We start from the raw sequence: 25,000 nt of genomic DNA, 5'->3' as shown, positions 1-25,000 counted from the left end.
TACATCCTATCTGTGGAAAACGGCAGTGCAGGGATAGGGAAGAAAACTATAGGCATCCAAAGGAGCCTGGCTAGCTCAGTCGGTAGAGTATGAGACTCTTAATCTCAGGGTCGTGGGTTCGAGCCCCACGTTGGGCGAAAACAACTAAAATTGTAGTGCTTTTTGACCAAAAAAATACATTGTATCTATGGAAAACGGCAGTGCAGGGATAGGGAAGAAAACTATGGGCATCCAAAGGAGCCCGGCTTGCTCAGTCGGTAGCGCATGAGACTCTTAATCTCAGGGTCGTGGGTTCGAGCCCCACGTTGGGCGAAAACAACTAAAATGTTAGTGCTTTTTGACCAAAAAAATAGAAATTGAAAGTCTCTTTACAATATTTGCAATATTTTGATTGTTAACATGCAATATATGAATGCATGTCTGGATGATGTGTAATGGGGCAATACCACACCTTAATGTATTCACTGTAAAAGAAAAAGTATGTATCATCTTACTATAAAATAAAGTGGAGAAAACACAAATAAGACTTTTTTCCACACAGGTTTAATCGGCTATTTCCTGATATTCTTCAATGCGTTCTGATATTGACTGGTAATTGTGTTTGATACTTTCTTAGACTATTTCTGCCTCTGGCTGATGTGTATTTTCTTTCCAAACTCCACCAGAGCCTATGATTACACAGCATCCTATCTGTGGAAAACGGCAGTGCAGGGATAGGGAAGAAAACTATAGGCATCCAAAGGAGCCCGGCTAGCTCAGTCGGTAGAGCATGAGACTCTTAATCTCAGGGTCGTGGGTTCGAGCCCCACGTTGGGCGAAAACAACTAAAATTGTAGTGCTTTTTGACCAAAAAAATACATCCTATCTGTGGAAAACAGCAGGGATAGGGAAGAAAACTATAGGCATCCAAAGGAGCCCGGCTAGCTCAGTCGGTAGAGCATGAGACTCTTAATCGCAGGGTACTGGGTTCGAGCCCCACGTTGGGCGAAAACAACTAAAATTTAAGTGCTTTTTGACCAAAAAAATAGAAATTGAAAGTCTCTTTGCAATATTTGCAATATTTTCATTGTTAACATGCAATATATGAATGCATGTCTGGATGATGTGTAATGAGGCAATACCACACCTTAATTTATTCACTGTAAAAGAAAAAGTATGTATCATCTTACTATAAAATAAAGTGGAGAAAACACAAATAAGACTTTTTTCCACACAGGTTTAATCGGCTATTTCCTGATATTCTTCAATGCGTTCTGATATTGACTGGTAATTGTGTTTGATACTTTCTTAGACTATTTCTGCCTCTGGCTGATGTGTATTTTCTTTCCAAACTCCACCAGAGCCTATGATTACACAGCATCCTATCTGTGGAAAGCGGCAGTGCAGGGATAGGGAAGAAAACTATAGGCATCCAAAGGAGCCAGGCTAGCTCAGTCGGTAGAGCATGAGACTCTTAATCTCAGGGTCGTGGGTTCGAGCCCCATGTTGGGCGAAACCAACTAAAATTTTAGTGCTTTTTGACCAAAAAAATAGAAATTGAAAGTCTCTTTGCAATATTTTCATTGTTAACATGCAATATATGAATGCATGTCTGGATGATGTGTAATGGGGCAATACCATACCTTAATGTATTCACTGTAAAAGAAAAAGTATGCATCATCTTACTATAAAATAAAGTGGAGAAAACACAAATAAGACTTTTTTCCACACAGGTTTAATCCGCTATTTCCTGATATTCTTCAATGCGTTCTGATATTGACTGGTAATTGTGTTTGATACTTTCTTAGACTATTTCTGCCTCTGGCTGATGTGTATTTTCTTTCCAAACTCCACCAGAGCCTATGATTACACAGCATCCTATCTGTGGAAAACGGCAGTGCAGGGATAGGGAAGAAAACTATAGGCATCCAAAGGAGCCCGGCTAGCTCAGTCGGTAGAGCATGAGACTCTTAATCTCAGGGTCGTGGGTTCAAGCCCCACGTTGGGCGAAAACAACTAAAATTGTAGTGCTTTTTGTCCAAAAAAATACATCCTATCTGTGGAAAACGGCAGTGCAGGGATAGGGAAGAAAACTATAGGCATCCAAAGGAGCCCGGCTAGCTCAGTCGGTAGAGCATGAGACTCTTAATCTCAGGGTCGTGGGTTCGAGCCCCACGTTGGCAAAAACATCTAAAATTTTAATGCTTTTTGACCAAAAAAATAGAAATTGAAAGTCTCTTTACAATATTTGCAATATTTTCATTGTTAACATGCAATATATGAATGCATGTCTGGATGATGTGTAATGGGGCAATACCACACCTTAATGTATTCACTGTAAAAGAAAAAGTATGTATCATCTTACTATAAAATAAAGTGGAGAAAACACAAATAAGACTTTTTTCCACACAGGTTTAATCGGCTATTTCCTGATATTCTTCAATGCGTTCTGATATTGACTGGTAATTGTGTTTGATACTTTCTTAGACTATTTCTGCCTCTGGCTGATGTGTATTTTCTTTCCAAACTCCACCAGAGCCTATGATTACACAGCATCCTATCTGTGGAAAGCGGCAGTGCAGGGATAGGGAAGAAAACTATAGGCATCCAAAGGTGCCCGGCTAGCTCAGTCGGTAGAGCATGAGACTCTTAATCTCAGGGTCGTGGGTTCAAGCCCCACGTTGGGCGAAAACAACTAAAATTGTAGTGCTTTTTGACCAAAAAAATAGAAATTGAAAGTCTCTTTGCAATATTTTCATTGTTAACATGCAATATATGAATGCATGTCTGGATGATGTGTAATGGGGCAATACCACACCTTAATGTATTCACTGTAAAAGAAAAAGTATGTATCATCTTACTATAAAATAAAGTGGAGAAAACACAAATAAGACTTTTTTCCACACAGGTTTAATCGGCTATTTCCTGATATTCTTCAATGCGTTCTGATATTGACTGGTAATTATGTTTGATACTTTCTTAGACTATTTCTGCCTCTGGCTGATGTGTATTTTCTTTCCAAACTCCACCAGAGCCTATGATTACACAGCATCCTATCTGTGGAAAACGGCAGTGCAGGGATAGGGAAGAAAACTATAGGCATCCAAAAGAGCCCGGCTAGCTCAGTCGGTAGAGCATGAGATTCTTAATCTCAGGGTCGTGGGTTCGAGCCCCACGTTGCGCGAAAACAACTAAAATTGTAGTGCTTTTTGACCAAAAAAATACATCCTATCTGTGGAAAACGGCAGTGCAGGGATAGGGAAGAAAACTATAGGCATCCAAAGGAGCCTGGCTAGCTCAGTCAGTAGAGCATGAGACTCTTAATCTCAGGGTCGTGGGTTCGAGCCCCACGTTGGGCGAAAACAACTAAAATTGTAGTGCTTTTTGACCAAAAAAATACATTGTATCTGTGGAAAACGGCAGTGCAGGGATAGGGAAGAAAACTATGGGCATCCAAAGGAGCCCGGCTTGCTCAGTCGGTAGCGCATGAGACTCTTAATCTCAGGGTCGTGGGTTCGAGCCCCACGTTGGGCGAAAACAGCTAAAATGTTAGTGCTTTTTGACCAAAAAAATAGAAATTGAAAGTCTCTTTACAATATTTGCAATATTTTGATTGTTAACATGCAATATATTAATGCATGTCTGGATGATGTGTAATGGGGCAATACCACACCTTAATGTATTCACTGTAAAAGAAAAAGTATGTATCATCTTACTATAAAATAAAGTGGAGAAAACACAAATAAGACTTTTTTCCACACAGGTTTAATCGGCTATTTCCTGATATTCTTCAATGCGTTCTGATATTGACTGGTAATTGTGTTTGATACTTTCTTAGACTATTTCTGCCTCTGGCTGATGTGTATTTTCTTTCCAAACTCCACCAGAGCCTATGATTACACAGCATCCTATCTGTGGAAAACGGCAGTGCAGGGATAGGGAAGAAAACTATAGGCATCCAAAGGAGCCCGGCTAGCTCAGTCGGTAGAGCATGAGACTCTTAATCTCAGGGTCGTGGGTTCGAGCCCCACGTTGGGCGAAAACAACTAAAATTGTAGTGCTTTTTGACCAAAAAAATACATCCTATCTGTGGAAAACGGCAGGGATAGGGAAGAAAACTATAGGCATCCAAAGGAGCCCGGCTAGCTCAGTCGGTAGAGCATGCGACTCTTAATCTCAGGGTCCTGGGTTCGAGCCCCACGTTGGGCGAAAACAACTAAAATTTTAGTGCTTTTTGACCAAAAAAATAGAAATTGAAAGTCTCTTTGCAATATTTTCATTGTTAACATGCAATATATGAATGCATGTCTGGATGATGTGTAATGGGGCAATACCATACCTTAATGTATTCACTGTAAAAGAAAAAGAATGCATCATCTTACTATAAAATAAAGTGGAGAAAACACAAATAAGACTTTTTTCCACACAGGTTTAATCGGCTATTTCCTGATATTCTTCAATGCGTTCTGATATTGACTGGTAATTGTGTTTGATACTTTCTTAGACTATTTCTGCCTCTGGCTGATGTGTATTTTCTTTCCAAACTCCACCAGAGCCTATGATTACGCAGCATCCTATCTGTGGAAAACGGCAGTGCAGGGATAGGGAAGAAAACTATAGGCATCCAAAAGAGCCCGGCTAGCTCAGTCGGTAGAGCATGAGACTCTTAATCTCAGGGTTGTGGGTTCGAGCCCCACGTTGCGCGAAAACAACTAAAATTGTAGTGCTTTTTGACCAAAAAAATACATCCTATCTGTGGAAAACGGCAGTGCAGGGATAGGGAAGAAAACTATAGGCAGCCAAAGGAGCCTGGCTAGCTCAGTCGGTAGAGCATGAGACTCTTAATCTCAGGGTTGTTGGTTCGAGCCCCACGTTGGGCGAAAACAACTAAAATTGTAGTGCTTTTTGACCAAAAAAATACATTGTATCTGTGGAAAACGGCAGTGCAGGGATAGGGAAGAAAACTATGGGCATCCAAAGGAGCCCGGCTTGCTCAGTCGGTAGCGCATGAGACTCTTAATCTCAGGGTCGTGGGTTCGAGCCCCACGTTGGGCGAAAACAACTAAAATGTTAGTGCTTTTTGACCAAAAAAATAGAAATTGAAAGTCTCTTTACAATATTTGCAATATTTTCATTGTTAACATGCAATATATGAATGCATGTCTGGATGATGTGTAATGGGGCAATACCACACCTTAATGTATTCACTGTAAAAGAAAAAGTATGTATCATCTTACTATAAAATAAAGTGGAGAAAACACAAATAAGACTTTTTTCCACACAGGTTTAATCGGCTATTTCCTGATATTCTTCAATGCGTTCTGATATTGACTGGTAATTGTGTTTGATACTTTCTTAGACTATTTCTGCCTCTGGCTGATGTGTATTTTCTTTCCAAACTCCACCAGAGCCTATGATTACACAGCATCCTATCTGTGGAAAACGGCAGTGCAGGGATAGGGAAGAAAACTATAGGCATCCAAAGGAGCCTGGCTAGCTCAGTCGGTAGAGCATGAGACTCTTAATCTCAGGGTCGTGGGTTCGAGCCCCACGTTGGGCGAAAACAACTAAAATTGTAGTGCTTTTTGACCAAAAAAATACATCCTATCTGTGGAAAACGGCAGGGATAGGGAAGAAAACTATAGGCATCCAAAGGAGCCCGGCTAGCGCAGTCGGTAGAGCATGAGACTCTTAATCTCAGGGTCCTGGGTTCGAGCCCCACGTTGGGCGAAAACAACTAAAATTTTAGTGCTTTTTGACCAAAAAAATAGAAATTGAAAGTCTCTTTGCAATATTTTCATTGTTAACATGCAATATATGAATGCATGTCTGGATGATGTGTAATGGGGCAATACCATACCTTAATGTATTCACTGTAAAAGAAAAAGTATGCATCATCTTACTATAAAATAAAGTGGAGAAAACACAAATAAGACTTTTTTCCACACAGGTTTAATCGGCTATTTCCTGATATTCTTCAATGCGTTCTGATATTGACTGGTAATTGTGTTTGATACTTTCTTAGACTATTTCTGCCTCTGGCTGATGTGTATTTTCTTTCCAAACTCCACCAGAGCCTATGATTACACAGCATCCTATCTGTGGAAAGCGGCAGTGCAGGGATAGGGAAGAAAACTATAGGCATCCAAAGGAGCCCGGCTAGCTCAGTCGGTAGAGCATGAGACTCTTAATCTCAGGGTCGTGGGTTCGAGCCCCACATTGGGCGAAAACAACTAAAATTTTAGTGCTTTTTGACCAAAAAAATAGAAATTGAAAGTCTCTTTACAATATTTGCAATATTTTCATTGTTAACATGCAATATATGAATGCATGTCTGGATGATGTGTAATGGGGCAATACCACACCTTAATGTATTCACTGTAAAAGAAAAAGTATGTATCATCTTACTATAAAATAAAGTGGAGAAAACACAAATAAGACTTTTTTCCACACAGGTTTAATCGGCTATTTCCTGATATTCTTCAATGCGTTCTGATATTGACTGGTAATTATGTTTGATACTTTCTTAGACTATTTCTGCCTCTGGCTGATGTGTATTTTCTTTCCAAACTCCACCAGAGCCTATGATTACACAGCATCCTATCTGTGGAAAACGGCAGTGCAGGGATAGGGAAGAAAACTATAGGCATCCAAAGGAGCCCGGCTAGCTCAGTCGGTAGAGCATGAGACTCTTAATCTCAGAGTCGTGGGTTCGAGCCCCACGTTGCGCGAAAACAACTAAAATTGTAATGCTTTTTGACCAAAAAAATACATCCTATCTGTGGAAAACGGCAGTGCAGGGATAGGGAAGAAAACTATAGGCATCCAAAGGAGCCTGGCTAGCTCAGTCGGTAGAGCATGAGACTCTTAATCTCAGGGTTGTGGGTTCGAGCCCCACGTTGGGCGAAAACAACTAAAATTGTAGTGCTTTTTGACCAAAAAAATACATCCTATCTGTGGAAAACGGCAGTGCAGGGATAGGGAAGAAAACTATAGGCATCCAAAGGAGCCTGGCTAGCTCAGTCGGTAGAGCATGAGACTCTTAATCTCAGGGTCGTGGGTTCAAGCCCCACGTTGGGCGAAAACAACTAAAATTGTAGTGCTTTTTGTCCAAAAAAATACATCCTATCTGTGGAAAACGGCAGTGCAGGGATAGGGAAGAAAACTATAGGCATCCAAAGGAGCCCGGCTAGCTCAGTCGGTAGAGCATGAGACTCTTAATCTCAGGGTCGTGGGTTCGAGCCCCACGTTGGCGAAAACATCTAAAATTTTAATGCTTTTTGACCAAAAAAATAGAAATTGAAAGTCTCTTTACAATATTTGCAATATTTTCATTGTTAACATGCAATATATGAATGCATGTCTGGATGATGTGTAATGGGGCAATACCACACCTTAATGTATTCACTGTAAAAGAAAAAGTATGTATCATCTTACTATAAAATAAAGTGGAGAAAACACAAATAAGACTTTTTTCCACACAGGTTTAATCGGCTATTTCCTGATATTCTTCAATGCGTTCTGATATTGACTGGTAATTGTGTTTGATACTTTCTTAGACTATTTCTGCCTCTGGCTGATGTGTATTTTCTTTCCAAACTCCACCAGAGCCTATGATTACACAGCATCCTATCTGTGGAAAGCGGCAGTGCAGGGATAGGGAAGAAAACTATAGGCATCCAAAGGTGCCCGGCTAGCTCAGTCGGTAGAGCATGAGACTCTTAATCTCAGGGTCGTGGGTTCAAGCCCCACGTTGGGCGAAAACAACTAAAATTGTAGTGCTTTTTGACCAAAAAAATAGAAATTGAAAGTCTCTTTGCAATATTTTCATTGTTAACATGCAATATATGAATGCATGTCTGGATGATGTGTAATGGGGCAATACCACACCTTAATGTATTCACTGTAAAAGAAAAAGTATGTATCATCTTACTATAAAATAAAGTGGAGAAAACACAAATAAGACTTTTTTCCACACAGGTTTAATCGGCTATTTCCTGATATTCTTCAATGCGTTCTGATATTGACTGGTAATTATGTTTGATACTTTCTTAGACTATTTCTGCCTCTGGCTGATGTGTATTTTCTTTCCAAACTCCACCAGAGCCTATGATTACACAGCATCCTATCTGTGGAAAACGGCAGAGCAGGGATAGGGAAGAAAACTATAGGCATCCAAAAGAGCCCGGCTAGCTCAGTCGGTAGAGCATGAGACTCTTAATCTCAGGGTCGTGGGTTCGAGCCCCACGTTGCGCGAAAACAACTAAAATTGTAGTGCTTTTTGACCAAAAAAATACATCCTATCTGTGGAAAACGGCAGTGCAGGGATAGGGAAGAAAACTATAGGCATCCAAAGGAGCCTGGCTAGCTCAGTCGGTAGAGCATGAGACTCTTAATCTCAGGGTGGTGGGTTCGAGCCCCACGTTGGGCGAAAACAACTAAAATTGTAGTGCTTTTTGACCAAAAAAATACATTGTATCTGTGGAAAACGGCAGTGCAGGGATAGGGAAGAAAACTATGGGCATCCAAAGGAGCCCGGCTTGCTCAGTCAGTAGCGCATGAGACTCTTAATCTCAGGGTCGTGGGTTTGAGCCCCACGTTGGGCGAAAACAACTAAAATGTTAGTGCTTTTTGACCAAAAAAATAGAAATTGAAAGTCTCTTTACAATATTTGCAATATTTTGATTGTTAACATGCAATATATTAATGCATGTCTGGATGATGTGTAATGGGGCAATACCACACCTTAATGTATTCACTGTAAAAGAAAAAGTATGTATCATCTTACTATAAAATAAAGTGGAGAAAACACAAATAAGACTTTTTTCCACACAGGTTTAATCGGCTATTTCCTGATATTCTTCAATGCGTTCTGATATTGACTGGTAATTGTGTTTGATACTTTCTTAGACTATTTCTGCCTCTGGCTGATGTGTATTTTCTTTCCAAACTCCACCAGAGCCTATGATTACACAGCATCCTATCTGTGGAAAACGGCAGTGCAGGGATAGGGAAGAAAACTATAGGCATCCAAAGGAGCCCGGCTAGCTCAGTCGGCAGAGCATGAGACTCTTAATCTCAGGGTCGTGGGTTCGAGCCCCACATTGGGCGAAAACAACTAAAATTGTAGTGCTTTTTGACCAAAAAAATACATCCTATCTGTGGAAAACGGCAGGGATAGGGAAGAAAACTATAGGCATCCAAAGGAGCCCGGCTAGCTCAGTCGGTAGAGCATGAGACTCTTAATCTCAGGGTCCTGGGTTCGAGCCCCACGTTGGGAGAAAACAACTAAAATTTTAGTGCTTTTTGACCAAAAAAATAGAAATTCAAAGTCTCTTTGCAATATTTTCATTGTTAACATGCAATATATGAATGCATGTCTGGATGATGTGTAATGGGGCAATACCATACCTTAATGTATTCACTGTAAAAGAAAAAGTATGCATCATCTTACTATAAAATAAAGTGGAGAAAACACAAATAAGACTTTTTTCCACACAGGTTTAATCGGCTATTTCCTGATATTCTTCAATGCGTTCTGATATTGACTGGTAATTGTGTTTGATACTTTCTTAGACTATTTCTGCCTCTGGCTGATGTGTATTTTCTTTCCAAACTCCACCAGAGCCTATGATTACACAGCATCCTATCTGTGGAAAGCGGCAGTGCAGGGATAGGGAAGAAAACTATAGGCATCCAAAGGAGCCCGGCTAGCTCAGTCGGTAGAGCATGAGACTCTTAATCTCAGGGTCGTGGGTTCGAGCCCCACATTGGGCGAAAACAACTAAAATTTTAGTGCTTTTTGACCAAAAAAATAGAAATTGAAAGTCTCTTTACAATATTTGCAATATTTTCATTGTTAACATGCAATATATGAATGCATGTCTGGATGATGTGTAATGGGGCAATACCACACCTTAATGTATTCACTGTAAAAGAAAAAGTATGTATCATCTTACTATAAAATAAAGTGGAGAAAACACAAATAAGACTTTTTTCCACACAGGTTTAATCGGCTATTTCCTGATATTCTTCAATGCGTTCTGATATTGACTGGTAATTATGTTTGATACTTTCTTAGACTATTTCTGCCTCTGGCTGATGTGTATTTTCTTTCCAAACTCCACCAGAGCCTATGATTACACAGCATCCTATCTGTGGAAAACGGCAGTGCAGGGATAGGGAAGAAAACTATAGGCATCCAAAGGAGCCCGGCTAGCTCAGTCGGTAGAGCATGAGACTCTTAATCTCAGAGTCGTGGGTTCGAGCCCCACGTTGCGCGAAAACAACTAAAATTGTAATGCTTTTTGACCAAAAAAATACATCCTATCTGTGGAAAACGGCAGTGCAGGGATAGGGAAGAAAACTATAGGCATCCAAAGGAGCCTGGCTAGCTCAGTCGGTAGAGCATGAGACTCTTAATCTCAGGGTTGTGGGTTCGAGCCCCACGTTGGGCGAAAACAACTAAAATTGTAGTGCTTTTTGACCAAAAAAATACATCCTATCTGTGGAAAACGGCAGTGCAGGGATAGGGAAGAAAACTATAGGCATCCAAAAGAGCCCGGCTAGCTCAGTCGGTAGAGCATGAGACTCTTAATCTCAGGGTTGTGGGTTCGAGCCCCACGTTGCGCGAAAACAACTAAAATTGTAGTGCTTTTTGACCAAAAAAATACATCCTATCTGTGGAAAACGGCAGTGCAGGGATAGGGAAGAAAACTATAGGCATCCAAAGGAGCCTGGCTAGCTCAGTCGGTAGAGCATGAGACTCTTAATCTCAGGGTTGTTGGTTCGAGCCCCACGTTGGGCGAAAACAACTAAAATTGTAGTGCTTTTTGACCAAAAAAATACATTGTATCTGTGGAAAACGGCAGTGCAGGGATAGGGAAGAAAACTATGGGCATCCAAAGGAGCCCGGCTTGCTCAGTCGGTAGCGCATGAGACTCTTAATCTCAGGGTCGTGGGTTCGAGCCCCACGTTGGGCGAAAACAACTAAAATGTTAGTGCTTTTTGACCAAAAAAATAGAAATTGAAAGTCTCTTTACAATATTTGCAATATTTTCATTGTTAACATGCAATATATGAATGCATGTCTGGATGATGTGTAATGGGGCAATACCACACCTTAATGTATTCACTGTAAAAGAAAAAGTATGTATCATCTTACTATAAAATAAAGTGGAGAAAACACAAATAAGACTTTTTTCCACACAGGTTTAATCGGCTATTTCCTGATATTCTTCAATGCGTTCTGATATTGACTGGTAATTGTGTTTGATACTTTCTTAGACTATTTCTGCCTCTGGCTGATGTGTATTTTCTTTCCAAACTCCACCAGAGCCTATGATTACACAGCATCCTATCTGTGGAAAACGGCAGTGCAGGGATAGGGAAGAAAACTATAGGCATCCAAAGGAGCCTGGCTAGCTCAGTCGGTAGAGCATGAGACTCTTAATCTCAGGGTCGTGGGTTCGAGCCCCACGTTGGGCGAAAACAACTAAAATTGTAGTGCTTTTTGACCAAAAAAATACATCCTATCTGTGGAAAACGGCAGGGATAGGGAAGAAAACTATAGGCATCCAAAGGAGCCCGGCTAGCGCAGTCGGTAGAGCATGAGACTCTTAATCTCAGGGTCCTGGGTTCGAGCCCCACGTTGGGCGAAAACAACTAAAATTTTAGTGCTTTTTGACCAAAAAAATAGAAATTGAAAGTCTCTTTGCAATATTTTCATTGTTAACATGCAATATATGAATGCATGTCTGGATGATGTGTAATGGGGCAATACCATACCTTAATGTATTCACTGTAAAAGAAAAAGTATGCATCATCTTACTATAAAATAAAGTGGAGAAAACACAAATAAGACTTTTTTCCACACAGGTTTAATCGGCTATTTCCTGATATTCTTCAATGCGTTCTGATATTGACTGGTAATTGTGTTTGATACTTTCTTAGACTATTTCTGCCTCTGGCTGATGTGTATTTTCTTTCCAAACTCCACCAGAGCCTATGATTACACAGCATCCTATCTGTGGAAAGCGGCAGTGCAGGGATAGGGAAGAAAACTATAGGCATCCAAAGGAGCCCGGCTAGCTCAGTCGGTAGAGCATGAGACTCTTAATCTCAGGGTCGTGGGTTCGAGCCCCACATTGGGCGAAAACAACTAAAATTTTAGTGCTTTTTGACCAAAAAAATAGAAATTGAAAGTCTCTTTACAATATTTGCAATATTTTCATTGTTAACATGCAATATATGAATGCATGTCTGGATGATGTGTAATGGGGCAATACCACACCTTAATGTATTCACTGTAAAAGAAAAAGTATGTATCATCTTACTATAAAATAAAGTGGAGAAAACACAAATAAGACTTTTTTCCACACAGGTTTAATCGGCTATTTCCTGATATTCTTCAATGCGTTCTGATATTGACTGGTAATTATGTTTGATACTTTCTTAGACTATTTCTGCCTCTGGCTGATGTGTATTTTCTTTCCAAACTCCACCAGAGCCTATGATTACACAGCATCCTATCTGTGGAAAACGGCAGTGCAGGGATAGGGAAGAAAACTATAGGCATCCAAAGGAGCCCGGCTAGCTCAGTCGGTAGAGCATGAGACTCTTAATCTCAGAGTCGTGGGTTCGAGCCCCACGTTGCGCGAAAACAACTAAAATTGTAATGCTTTTTGACCAAAAAAATACATCCTATCTGTGGAAAACGGCAGTGCAGGGATAGGGAAGAAAACTATAGGCATCCAAAGGAGCCTGGCTAGCTCAGTCGGTAGAGCATGAGACTCTTAATCTCAGGGTTGTGGGTTCGAGCCCCACGTTGGGCGAAAACAACTAAAATTGTAGTGCTTTTTGACCAAAAAAATACATCCTATCTGTGGAAAACGGCAGTGCAGGGATAGGGAAGAAAACTATAGGCATCCAAAGGAGCCTGGCTAGCTCAGTCGGTAGAGCATGAGACTCTTAATCTCAGGGTCGTGGGTTCAAGCCCCACGTTGGGCGAAAACAACTAAAATTGTAGTGCTTTTTGTCCAAAAAAATACATCCTATCTGTGGAAAACGGCAGTGCAGGGATAGGGAAGAAAACTATAGGCATCCAAAGGAGCCCGGCTAGCTCAGTCGGTAGAGCATGAGACTCTTAATCTCAGGGTCGTGGGTTCGAGCCCCACGTTGGCGAAAACATCTAAAATTTTAATGCTTTTTGACCAAAAAAATAGAAATTGAAAGTCTCTTTACAATATTTGCAATATTTTCATTGTTAACATGCAATATATGAATGCATGTCTGGATGATGTGTAATGGGGCAATACCACACCTTAATGTATTCACTGTAAAAGAAAAAGTATGTATCATCTTACTATAAAATAAAGTGGAGAAAACACAAATAAGACTTTTTTCCACACAGGTTTAATCGGCTATTTCCTGATATTCTTCAATGCGTTCTGATATTGACTGGTAATTGTGTTTGATACTTTCTTAGACTATTTCTGCCTCTGGCTGATGTGTATTTTCTTTCCAAACTCCACCAGAGCCTATGATTACACAGCATCCTATCTGTGGAAAGCGGCAGTGCAGGGATAGGGAAGAAAACTATAGGCATCCAAAGGTGCCCGGCTAGCTCAGTCGGTAGAGCATGAGACTCTTAATCTCAGGGTCGTGGGTTCAAGCCCCACGTTGGGCGAAAACAACTAAAATTGTAGTGCTTTTTGACCAAAAAAATAGAAATTGAAAGTCTCTTTGCAATATTTTCATTGTTAACATGCAATATATGAATGCATGTCTGGATGATGTGTAATGGGGCAATACCACACCTTAATGTATTCACTGTAAAAGAAAAAGTATGTATCATCTTACTATAAAATAAAGTGGAGAAAACACAAATAAGACTTTTTTCCACACAGGTTTAATCGGCTATTTCCTGATATTCTTCAATGCGTTCTGATATTGACTGGTAATTATGTTTGATACTTTCTTAGACTATTTCTGCCTCTGGCTGATGTGTATTTTCTTTCCAAACTCCACCAGAGCCTATGATTACACAGCATCCTATCTGTGGAAAACGGCAGAGCAGGGATAGGGAAGAAAACTATAGGCATCCAAAAGAGCCCGGCTAGCTCAGTCGGTAGAGCATGAGACTCTTAATCTCAGGGTCGTGGGTTCGAGCCCCACGTTGCGCGAAAACAACTAAAATTGTAGTGCTTTTTGACCAAAAAAATACATCCTATCTGTGGAAAACGGCAGTGCAGGGATAGGGAAGAAAACTATAGGCATCCAAAGGAGCCTGGCTAGCTCAGTCGGTAGAGCATGAGACTCTTAATCTCAGGGTGGTGGGTTCGAGCCCCACGTTGGGCGAAAACAACTAAAATTGTAGTGCTTTTTGACCAAAAAAATACATTGTATCTGTGGAAAACGGCAGTGCAGGGATAGGGAAGAAAACTATGGGCATCCAAAGGAGCCCGGCTTGCTCAGTCAGTAGCGCATGAGACTCTTAATCTCAGGGTCGTGGGTTTGAGCCCCACGTTGGGCGAAAACAACTAAAATGTTAGTGCTTTTTGACCAAAAAAATAGAAATTGAAAGTCTCTTTACAATATTTGCAATATTTTGATTGTTAACATGCAATATATTAATGCATGTCTGGATGATGTGTAATGGGGCAATACCACACCTTAATGTATTCACTGTAAAAGAAAAAGTATGTATCATCTTACTATAAAATAAAGTGGAGAAAACACAAATAAGACTTTTTTCCACACAGGTTTAATCGGCTATTTCCTGATATTCTTCAATGCGTTCTGATATTGACTGGTAATTGTGTTTGATACTTTCTTAGACTATTTCTGCCTCTGGCTGATGTGTATTTTCTTTCCAAACTCCACCAGAGCCTATGATTACACAGCATCCTATCTGTGGAAAACGGCAGTGCAGGGATAGGGAAGAAAACTATAGGCATCCAAAGGAGCCCGGCTAGCTCAGTCGGCAGAGCATGAGACTCTTAATCTCAGGGTCGTGGGTTCGAGCCCCACATTGGGCGAAAACAACTAAAATTGTAGTGCTTTTTGACCAAAAAAATACATCCTATCTGTGGAAAACGGCAGGGATAGGGAAGAAAACTATAGGCATCCAAAGGAGCCCGGCTAGCTCAGTCGGTAGAGCATGAGACTCTTAATCTCAGGGTCCTGGGTTCGAGCCCCACGTTGGGAGAAAACAACTAAAATTTTAGTGCTTTTTGACCAAAAAAATAGAAATTCAAAGTCTCTTTGCAATATTTTCATTGTTAACATGCAATATATGAATGCATGTCTGGATGATGTGTAATGGGGCAATACCATACCTTAATGTATTCACTGTAAAAGAAAAAGTATGCATCATCTTACTATAAAATAAAGTGGAGAAAACACAAATAAGACTTTTTTCACACAGGTTTAATCGGCTATTTCCTGATATTCTTCAATGCGTTCTGATATTGACTGGTAATTGTGTTTGATACTTTCTTAGACTATTTCTGCCTCTGGCTGATGTGTATTTTCTTTCCAAACTCCAACAGAGCCTATGATTACACAGCATCCTATCTGTGGAAAACGGCAGTGCAGGGATAGGGAAGAAAACTATAGGCATCCAAAAGAGCCCGGCTAGCTCAGTCGGTAGAGCATGAGACTCTTAATCTCAGGGTCGTGGGTTCGAGCCCCACGTTGCGCGAAAACAACTAAAATTGTAGTGCTTTTTGACCAAAAAAATACATCCTATCTGTGGAAAACGGCAGTGCAGGGATAGGGAAGAAAACTATAGGCATCCAAAGGAGCCTGGCTAGCTCAGTCGGTAGAGCATGAGACTCTTAATCTCAGGGTCGTGGGTTCGAGCCCCACGTTGGGCAAAAACAACTAAAATTGTAGTGCTTTTTGACCAAAAAAATACATTGTATCTGTGGAAAACGGCAGTGCAGGGATAGGGAAGAAAACTATGGGCATCCAAAGGAGCCCGGCTTGCTCAGTCGGTAGCACATGAGACTCTTAATCTCAGGGTCTTGGGTTCGAGCCCCACGTTGGGCGAAAACAACTAAAATGTTAGTGCTTTTTGACCAAAAAAATAGAAATTGAAAGTCTCTTTACAATATTTGCAATATTTTGATTGTTAACATGCAATATATGAATGCATGTCTGGATGATGTGTAATGGGGCAATACCACACCTTAATGTATTCACTGTAAAAGAAAAAGTATGTATCATCTTACTATAAAATAAAGTGGAGAAAACACAAATAAGACTTTTTTCCACACAGGTTTAATCGGCTATTTCCTGATATTCTTCAATGCGTTCTGATATTGACTGGTAATTGTGTTTGATACTTTCTTAGACTATTTCTGCCTCTGGCTGATGTGTATTTTCTTTCCAAACTCCACTAGAGCCTATGATTACACAGCATCCTATCTGTGGAAAACGGCAGTGCAGGGATAGGGAAGAAAACTATAGGCATCCAAAGGAGCCCGGCTAGCTCAGTCGGTAGAGCATGAGACTCTTAATCTCAGGGTCGTGGGTTCGAGCCCCACGTTGGGCGAGCACAACTAAAATTGTAGTGCTTTTTGACCAAAAAAATACATCCTATCTGTGGAAAACGGCAGTGCAGGGATAGGGAAGAAAACTATGGGCATCCAAAGGAGCCCGGCTTGCTCAGTCGGTAGCGCATGAGACTCTTAATCTCAGGGTCGTGGGTTCGAGCCCCACGTTGGGCGAAAACAACTAAAATTTTAGTGCTTTTTGACCAAAAAAATAGAAATTGAAAGTCTCTTTACAATATTTGCAATATTTTCATTGTTAACATGCAATATATGAATGCATGTCTGGATGATGTGTAATGGGGCAATACCATACCTTAATGTATTCACTGTAAAAGAAAAAGTATGCATCATCTTACTATAAAATGGAGAAAACACAAATAAGACTTTTTTCCACACAGGTTTAATCGGCTATTTCCTGATATTCTTCAATGCGTTCTGATATTGACTGGTAATTGTGTTTGATACTTTCTTAGACTATTTCTGCCTCTGGCTGATGTGTATTTTCTTTCCAAACTCCACCAGAGCCTATGATTACACAGCATCCTATCTGTGGAAAGCGGCAGTGCAGGGATAGGGAAGAAAACTATAGTCATCCAAAGGAGCCCGGCTAGCTCAGTCGGTAGAGCATGAGAATCTTAATCTCAGGGTCGTGGGTTCGAGCCCCACGTTGGGTGAAAACAACTAAAATTTTAGTGCTTTTTGACCAAAAAAATAGAAATTGAAAGTCTCTTTACAATATTTGCAATATTTTCATTGTTAACATGCAATATATGAATGCATGTCTGGATGATGTGTAATGGGGCAATACCACACCTTAATGTATTCACTGTAAAAGAAAAAGTATGTATCATCTTACTATAAAATAAAGTGGAGAAAACACAAATAAGACTTTTTTCCACACAGGTTTAATCGGCTATTTCCTGATATTCTTCAATGCGTTCTGATATTGACTGGTAATTGTGTTTGATACTTTCTTAGACTATTTCTGCCTCTGGCTGATGTGTATTTTCTTTCCAAACTCCACCAGAGCCTATGATTACACAGCATCCTATCTGTGGAAAGCGGCAGTGCAGGGATAGGGAAGAAAACTATATGCATCCAAAGGAATCCGGCTAGCTCAGTCGGTAGAGCATGAGACTCTTCATTTCAGGGTCGTGGGTTCGAGCCCCGCGTTGGGCGAAAACAACTAAAATTTTAGTGCTTTTTGACCAAAAAAATAGAAATTGAAAGTCTCTTTGCAATATTTTCATTGTTAACATGCAATATATGAATGCATGTCTGGATGATGTGTAATGGGGCAATACCACACCTTAATGTATTCACTGTAAAAGAAAAAGTATGTATCATCTTACTATAAAATAAAGTGGAGAAAACACAAATAAGACTTTTTTCCACACAGGTTTAATCGGCTATTTCCTGATATTCTTCAATGCGTTCTGATATTGACTGGTAATTGTGTTTGATACTTTCTTAGACTATTTCTGCCTCTGGCTGATGTGTATTTTCTTTCCAAACTCCACCAGAGCCTATGATTACACAGCATCCTATCTGTGGAAAGCGGCAGTGCAGGGATAGGGAAGAAAACTATAGGCATCCAAAGGAGCCCGGCTAGCTCAGTCGGTAGAGCATGAGACTCTTAATCTCAGGGTCGTGGGTTCGAGCCCCACGTTGGGCGAAAACAACTAAAATTTTAGTGCTTTTTGACCAAAAAAATAGAAATTGAAAGTCTCTTTACAATATTTGCAATATTTTCATTGTTAACATGCAATATATGAATGCATGTCTGGATGATGTGTAATGGGGCAATACCACACCTTAATGTATTCACTGTAAAAGAAAAAGTATGTATCATCTTACTATAAAATAAAGTGGAGGAAACACAAATAAGACTTTTTTCCACACAGGTTTAATCGGCTATTTCCTGATATTCTTCAATGCGTTCTGATATTGACTGGTAATTGTGTTTGATACTTTCTTAGACTATTTCTGCCTCTGGCTGATGTGTATTTTCTTTCCAAGCTCCACCAGAGCCTATGATTACACAGCATCCTATCTGTGGAAAGCGGCAGTGCAGGGATAGGGAAGAAAACTATAGGCATCCAAAGGAGCCCGGCTAGCTCAGTCGGTAGAGCATGAGACTCTTAATCTCAGGGTCGTGGGTTCAAGCCCCACGTTGGGCGAAAACAACTAAAATAGTAGTGCTTTTTGACCAAAAAAATACATTGTATCTGTGGAAAACGGCAGTGCAGGGATAGGGAAGAAAACTATGGGCATCCGAAGGAGCCCGGCTTGCTCAGTCGGTAGCGCATGAGACTCTTAATCTCAGGGTCGTGGGTTCGAGCCCCACGTTGGGCGAAAACAACTAAAATTTTAGTGCTTTTTGACCAAAAAAATAGAAATTGAAAGTCTCTTTACAATATTTGCAATATTTTCATTGTTAACATGCAATATATGAATGCATGTCTGGATGATGTGTAATGGGGCAATACCACACCTTAATGTATTCACTGTAAAAGAAAAAGTATGTATCATCTTACTATAAAATAAAGTGGAGAAAACACAAATACGACTTTTTTCCACACAGGTTTAATCGGCTATTTCCTGATATTCTTCAATGCGTTCTGATATTGACTGGTAATTGTGTTTGATACTTTCTTAGACTATTTCTGCCTCTGGCTGATGTGTATTTTCTTTCCAAACTCCACCAGAGCCTATGATTACACAGCATCCTATCTGTGGAAAGCGGCAGTGCAGGGATAGGGAAGAAAACTATAGGCATCCAAAGGAGCCCGGCTAGCTCAGTCGGTAGAGCATGAGACTCTTAATCTCAGGGTCGTGGGTTCGAGCCCCACATTGGGCGAAAACAACTAAAATTTTAGTGCTTTTTGACCAAAAAAATAGAAATTGAAAGTCTCTTTACAATATTTGCAATATTTTCATTGTTAACATGCAATATATGAATGCATGTCTGGATGATGTGTAATGGGGCAATACCACACCTTAATGTATTCACTGTAAAAGAAAAAGTATGTATCATCTTACTATAAAATAAAGTGGAGAAAACACAAATAAGACTTTTTTCCACACAGGTTTAATCGGCTATTTCCTGATATTCTTCAATGCGTTCTGATATTGACTGGTAATTATGTTTGATACTTTCTTAGACTATTTCTGCCTCTGGCTGATGTGTATTTTCTTTCCAAACTCCACCAGAGCCTATGATTACACAGCATCCTATCTGTGGAAAACGGCAGTGCAGGGATAGGGAAGAAAACTATAGGCATCCAAAGGAGCCCGGCTAGCTCAGTCGGTAGAGCATGAGACTCTTAATCTCAGAGTCGTGGGTTCGAGCCCCACGTTGCGCGAAAACAACTAAAATTGTAATGCTTTTTGACCAAAAAAATACATCCTATCTGTGGAAAACGGCAGTGCAGGGATAGGGAAGAAAACTATAGGCATCCAAAGGAGCCTGGCTAGCTCAGTCGGTAGAGCATGAGACTCTTAATCTCAGGGTTGTGGGTTCGAGCCCCACGTTGGGCGAAAACAACTAAAATTGTAGTGCTTTTTGACCAAAAAAATACATCCTATCTGTGGAAAACGGCAGTGCAGGGATAGGGAAGAAAACTATAGGCATCCAAAGGAGCCTGGCTAGCTCAGTCGGTAGAGCATGAGACTCTTAATCTCAGGGTCGTGGGTTCAAGCCCCACGTTGGGCGAAAACAACTAAAATTGTAGTGCTTTTTGTCCAAAAAAATACATCCTATCTGTGGAAAACGGCAGTGCAGGGATAGGGAAGAAAACTATAGGCATCCAAAGGAGCCCGGCTAGCTCAGTCGGTAGAGCATGAGACTCTTAATCTCAGGGTCGTGGGTTCGAGCCCCACGTTGGCGAAAACATCTAAAATTTTAATGCTTTTTGACCAAAAAAATAGAAATTGAAAGTCTCTTTACAATATTTGCAATATTTTCATTGTTAACATGCAATATATGAATGCATGTCTGGATGATGTGTAATGGGGCAATACCACACCTTAATGTATTCACTGTAAAAGAAAAAGTATGTATCATCTTACTATAAAATAAAGTGGAGAAAACACAAATAAGACTTTTTTCCACACAGGTTTAATCGGCTATTTCCTGATATTCTTCAATGCGTTCTGATATTGACTGGTAATTGTGTTTGATACTTTCTTAGACTATTTCTGCCTCTGGCTGATGTGTATTTTCTTTCCAAACTCCACCAGAGCCTATGATTACACAGCATCCTATCTGTGGAAAGCGGCAGTGCAGGGATAGGGAAGAAAACTATAGGCATCCAAAGGTGCCCGGCTAGCTCAGTCGGTAGAGCATGAGACTCTTAATCTCAGGGTCGTGGGTTCAAGCCCCACGTTGGGCGAAAACAACTAAAATTGTAGTGCTTTTTGACCAAAAAAATAGAAATTGAAAGTCTCTTTGCAATATTTTCATTGTTAACATGCAATATATGAATGCATGTCTGGATGATGTGTAATGGGGCAATACCACACCTTAATGTATTCACTGTAAAAGAAAAAGTATGTATCATCTTACTATAAAATAAAGTGGAGAAAACACAAATAAGACTTTTTTCCACACAGGTTTAATCGGCTATTTCCTGATATTCTTCAATGCGTTCTGATATTGACTGGTAATTATGTTTGATACTTTCTTAGACTATTTCTGCCTCTGGCTGATGTGTATTTTCTTTCCAAACTCCACCAGAGCCTATGATTACACAGCATCCTATCTGTGGAAAACGGCAGAGCAGGGATAGGGAAGAAAACTATAGGCATCCAAAAGAGCCCGGCTAGCTCAGTCGGTAGAGCATGAGACTCTTAATCTCAGGGTCGTGGGTTCGAGCCCCACGTTGCGCGAAAACAACTAAAATTGTAGTGCTTTTTGACCAAAAAAATACATCCTATCTGTGGAAAACGGCAGTGCAGGGATAGGGAAGAAAACTATAGGCATCCAAAGGAGCCTGGCTAGCTCAGTCGGTAGAGCATGAGACTCTTAATCTCAGGGTGGTGGGTTCGAGCCCCACGTTGGGCGAAAACAACTAAAATTGTAGTGCTTTTTGACCAAAAAAATACATTGTATCTGTGGAAAACGGCAGTGCAGGGATAGGGAAGAAAACTATGGGCATCCAAAGGAGCCCGGCTTGCTCAGTCAGTAGCGCATGAGACTCTTAATCTCAGGGTCGTGGGTTTGAGCCCCACGTTGGGCGAAAACAACTAAAATGTTAGTGCTTTTTGACCAAAAAAATAGAAATTGAAAGTCTCTTTACAATATTTGCAATATTTTGATTGTTAACATGCAATATATTAATGCATGTCTGGATGATGTGTAATGGGGCAATACCACACCTTAATGTATTCACTGTAAAAGAAAAAGTATGTATCATCTTACTATAAAATAAAGTGGAGAAAACACAAATAAGACTTTTTTCCACACAGGTTTAATCGGCTATTTCCTGATATTCTTCAATGCGTTCTGATATTGACTGGTAATTGTGTTTGATACTTTCTTAGACTATTTCTGCCTCTGGCTGATGTGTATTTTCTTTCCAAACTCCACCAGAGCCTATGATTACACAGCATCCTATCTGTGGAAAACGGCAGTGCAGGGATAGGGAAGAAAACTATAGGCATCCAAAGGAGCCCGGCTAGCTCAGTCGGCAGAGCATGAGACTCTTAATCTCAGGGTCGTGGGTTCGAGCCCCACATTGGGCGAAAACAACTAAAATTGTAGTGCTTTTTGACCAAAAAAATACATCCTATCTGTGGAAAACGGCAGGGATAGGGAAGAAAACTATAGGCATCCAAAGGAGCCCGGCTAGCTCAGTCGGTAGAGCATGAGACTCTTAATCTCAGGGTCCTGGGTTCGAGCCCCACGTTGGGAGAAAACAACTAAAATTTTAGTGCTTTTTGACCAAAAAAATAGAAATTCAAAGTCTCTTTGCAATATTTTCATTGTTAACATGCAATATATGAATGCATGTCTGGATGATGTGTAATGGGGCAATACCATACCTTAATGTATTCACTGTAAAAGAAAAAGTATGCATCATCTTACTATAAAATAAAGTGGAGAAAACACAAATAAGACTTTTTTCACACAGGTTTAATCGGCTATTTCCTGATATTCTTCAATGCGTTCTGATATTGACTGGTAATTGTGTTTGATACTTTCTTAGACTATTTCTGCCTCTGGCTGATGTGTATTTTCTTTCCAAACTCCAACAGAGCCTATGATTACACAGCATCCTATCTGTGGAAAACGGCAGTGCAGGGATAGGGAAGAAAACTATAGGCATCCAAAAGAGCCCGGCTAGCTCAGTCGGTAGAGCATGAGACTCTTAATCTCAGGGTCGTGGGTTCGAGCCCCACGTTGCGCGAAAACAACTAAAATTGTAGTGCTTTTTGACCAAAAAAATACATCCTATCTGTGGAAAACGGCAGTGCAGGGATAGGGAAGAAAACTATAGGCATCCAAAGGAGCCTGGCTAGCTCAGTCGGTAGAGCATGAGACTCTTAATCTCAGGGTCGTGGGTTCGAGCCCCACGTTGGGCAAAAACAACTAAAATTGTAGTGCTTTTTGACCAAAAAAATACATTGTATCTGTGGAAAACGGCAGTGCAGGGATAGGGAAGAAAACTATGGGCATCCAAAGGAGCCCGGCTTGCTCAGTCGGTAGCACATGAGACTCTTAATCTCAGGGTCTTGGGTTCGAGCCCCACGTTGGGCGAAAACAACTAAAATGTTAGTGCTTTTTGACCAAAAAAATAGAAATTGAAAGTCTCTTTACAATATTTGCAATATTTTGATTGTTAACATGCAATATATGAATGCATGTCTGGATGATGTGTAATGGGGCAATACCACACCTTAATGTATTCACTGTAAAAGAAAAAGTATGTATCATCTTACTATAAAATAAAGTGGAGAAAACACAAATAAGACTTTTTTCCACACAGGTTTAATCGGCTATTTCCTGATATTCTTCAATGCGTTCTGATATTGACTGGTAATTGTGTTTGATACTTTCTTAGACTATTTCTGCCTCTGGCTGATGTGTATTTTCTTTCCAAACTCCACTAGAGCCTATGATTACACAGCATCCTATCTGTGGAAAACGGCAGTGCAGGGATAGGGAAGAAAACTATAGGCATCCAAAGGAGCCCGGCTAGCTCAGTCGGTAGAGCATGAGACTCTTAATCTCAGGGTCGTGGGTTCGAGCCCCACGTTGGGCGAGCACAACTAAAATTGTAGTGCTTTTTGACCAAAAAAATACATCCTATCTGTGGAAAACGGCAGTGCAGGGATAGGGAAGAAAACTATGGGCATCCAAAGGAGCCCGGCTTGCTCAGTCGGTAGCGCATGAGACTCTTAATCTCAGGGTCGTGGGTTCGAGCCCCACGTTGGGCGAAAACAACTAAAATTTTAGTGCTTTTTGACCAAAAAAATAGAAATTGAAAGTCTCTTTACAATATTTGCAATATTTTCATTGTTAACATGCAATATATGAATGCATGTCTGGATGATGTGTAATGGGGCAATACCATACCTTAATGTATTCACTGTAAAAGAAAAAGTATGCATCATCTTACTATAAAATGGAGAAAACACAAATAAGACTTTTTTCCACACAGGTTTAATCGGCTATTTCCTGATATTCTTCAATGCGTTCTGATATTGACTGGTAATTGTGTTTGATACTTTCTTAGACTATTTCTGCCTCTGGCTGATGTGTATTTTCTTTCCAAACTCCACCAGAGCCTATGATTACACAGCATCCTATCTGTGGAAAGCGGCAGTGCAGGGATAGGGAAGAAAACTATAGTCATCCAAAGGAGCCCGGCTAGCTCAGTCGGTAGAGCATGAGAATCTTAATCTCAGGGTCGTGGGTTCGAGCCCCACGTTGGGTGAAAACAACTAAAATTTTAGTGCTTTTTGACCAAAAAAATAGAAATTGAAAGTCTCTTTACAATATTTGCAATATTTTCATTGTTAACATGCAATATATGAATGCATGTCTGGATGATGTGTAATGGGGCAATACCACACCTTAATGTATTCACTGTAAAAGAAAAAGTATGTATCATCTTACTATAAAATAAAGTGGAGAAAACACAAATGAGACTTTTTTCCACACAGGTTTAATCGGCTATTTCCTGATATTCTTCAATGCGTTCTGATATTGACTGGTAATTGTGTTTGATACTTTCTTAGACTATTTCTGCCTCTGGCTGATGTGTATTTTCTTTCCAAACTCCACCAGAGCCTATGATTACACAGCATCCTATCTGTGGAAAGCGGCAGTGCAGGGATAGGGAAGAAAACTATATGCATCCAAAGGAATCCGGCTAGCTCAGTCGGTAGAGCATGAGACTCTTCATTTCAGGGTCGTGGGTTCGAGCCCCGCGTTGGGCGAAAACAACTAAAATTTT

The 25,000-nt window shown here is 40.4% G+C and overlaps 5 non-coding genes across 5 annotated transcripts; all 5 read left to right on the top strand.

Moving 5' to 3' along the window:
* The first annotated feature begins 744 nt into the window (after window positions 1-744).
* Window positions 745-817, top strand: TRNAK-CUU (transfer RNA lysine (anticodon CUU)). Its single transcript has one exon. It is a non-coding gene; the product is annotated as a tRNA-Lys (tRNA).
* Window positions 818-3,945: 3,128 nt separating this feature from the next.
* On the top strand, window positions 3,946-4,018 carry TRNAK-CUU (transfer RNA lysine (anticodon CUU)). Its single transcript has one exon. It is a non-coding gene; the product is annotated as a tRNA-Lys (tRNA).
* Window positions 4,019-16,464: 12,446 nt separating this feature from the next.
* On the top strand, window positions 16,465-16,537 carry TRNAK-CUU (transfer RNA lysine (anticodon CUU)). Its single transcript has one exon. It is a non-coding gene; the product is annotated as a tRNA-Lys (tRNA).
* A 1,603-nt stretch (window positions 16,538-18,140) lies between these two features.
* TRNAK-CUU (transfer RNA lysine (anticodon CUU)) lies at window positions 18,141-18,213 on the top strand. The gene has a single exon. It is a non-coding gene; the product is annotated as a tRNA-Lys (tRNA).
* Window positions 18,214-23,730: 5,517 nt separating this feature from the next.
* TRNAK-CUU (transfer RNA lysine (anticodon CUU)) lies at window positions 23,731-23,803 on the top strand. The gene has a single exon. It is a non-coding gene; the product is annotated as a tRNA-Lys (tRNA).
* The last annotated feature ends 1,197 nt before the right edge of the window (window positions 23,804-25,000 follow it).

This window comes from Ambystoma mexicanum, chromosome 4q (genome assembly GCF_040938575.1).
Source record: "Ambystoma mexicanum isolate Mex_15411 chromosome 4q, UKY_AmexF1_1, whole genome shotgun sequence".
Lineage (NCBI taxonomy): Eukaryota > Metazoa > Chordata > Amphibia > Caudata > Ambystomatidae > Ambystoma > Ambystoma mexicanum.
Note: the sequence above shows the minus strand (reverse complement) of the source record. Positions and strands in the feature narration are given on the sequence as shown.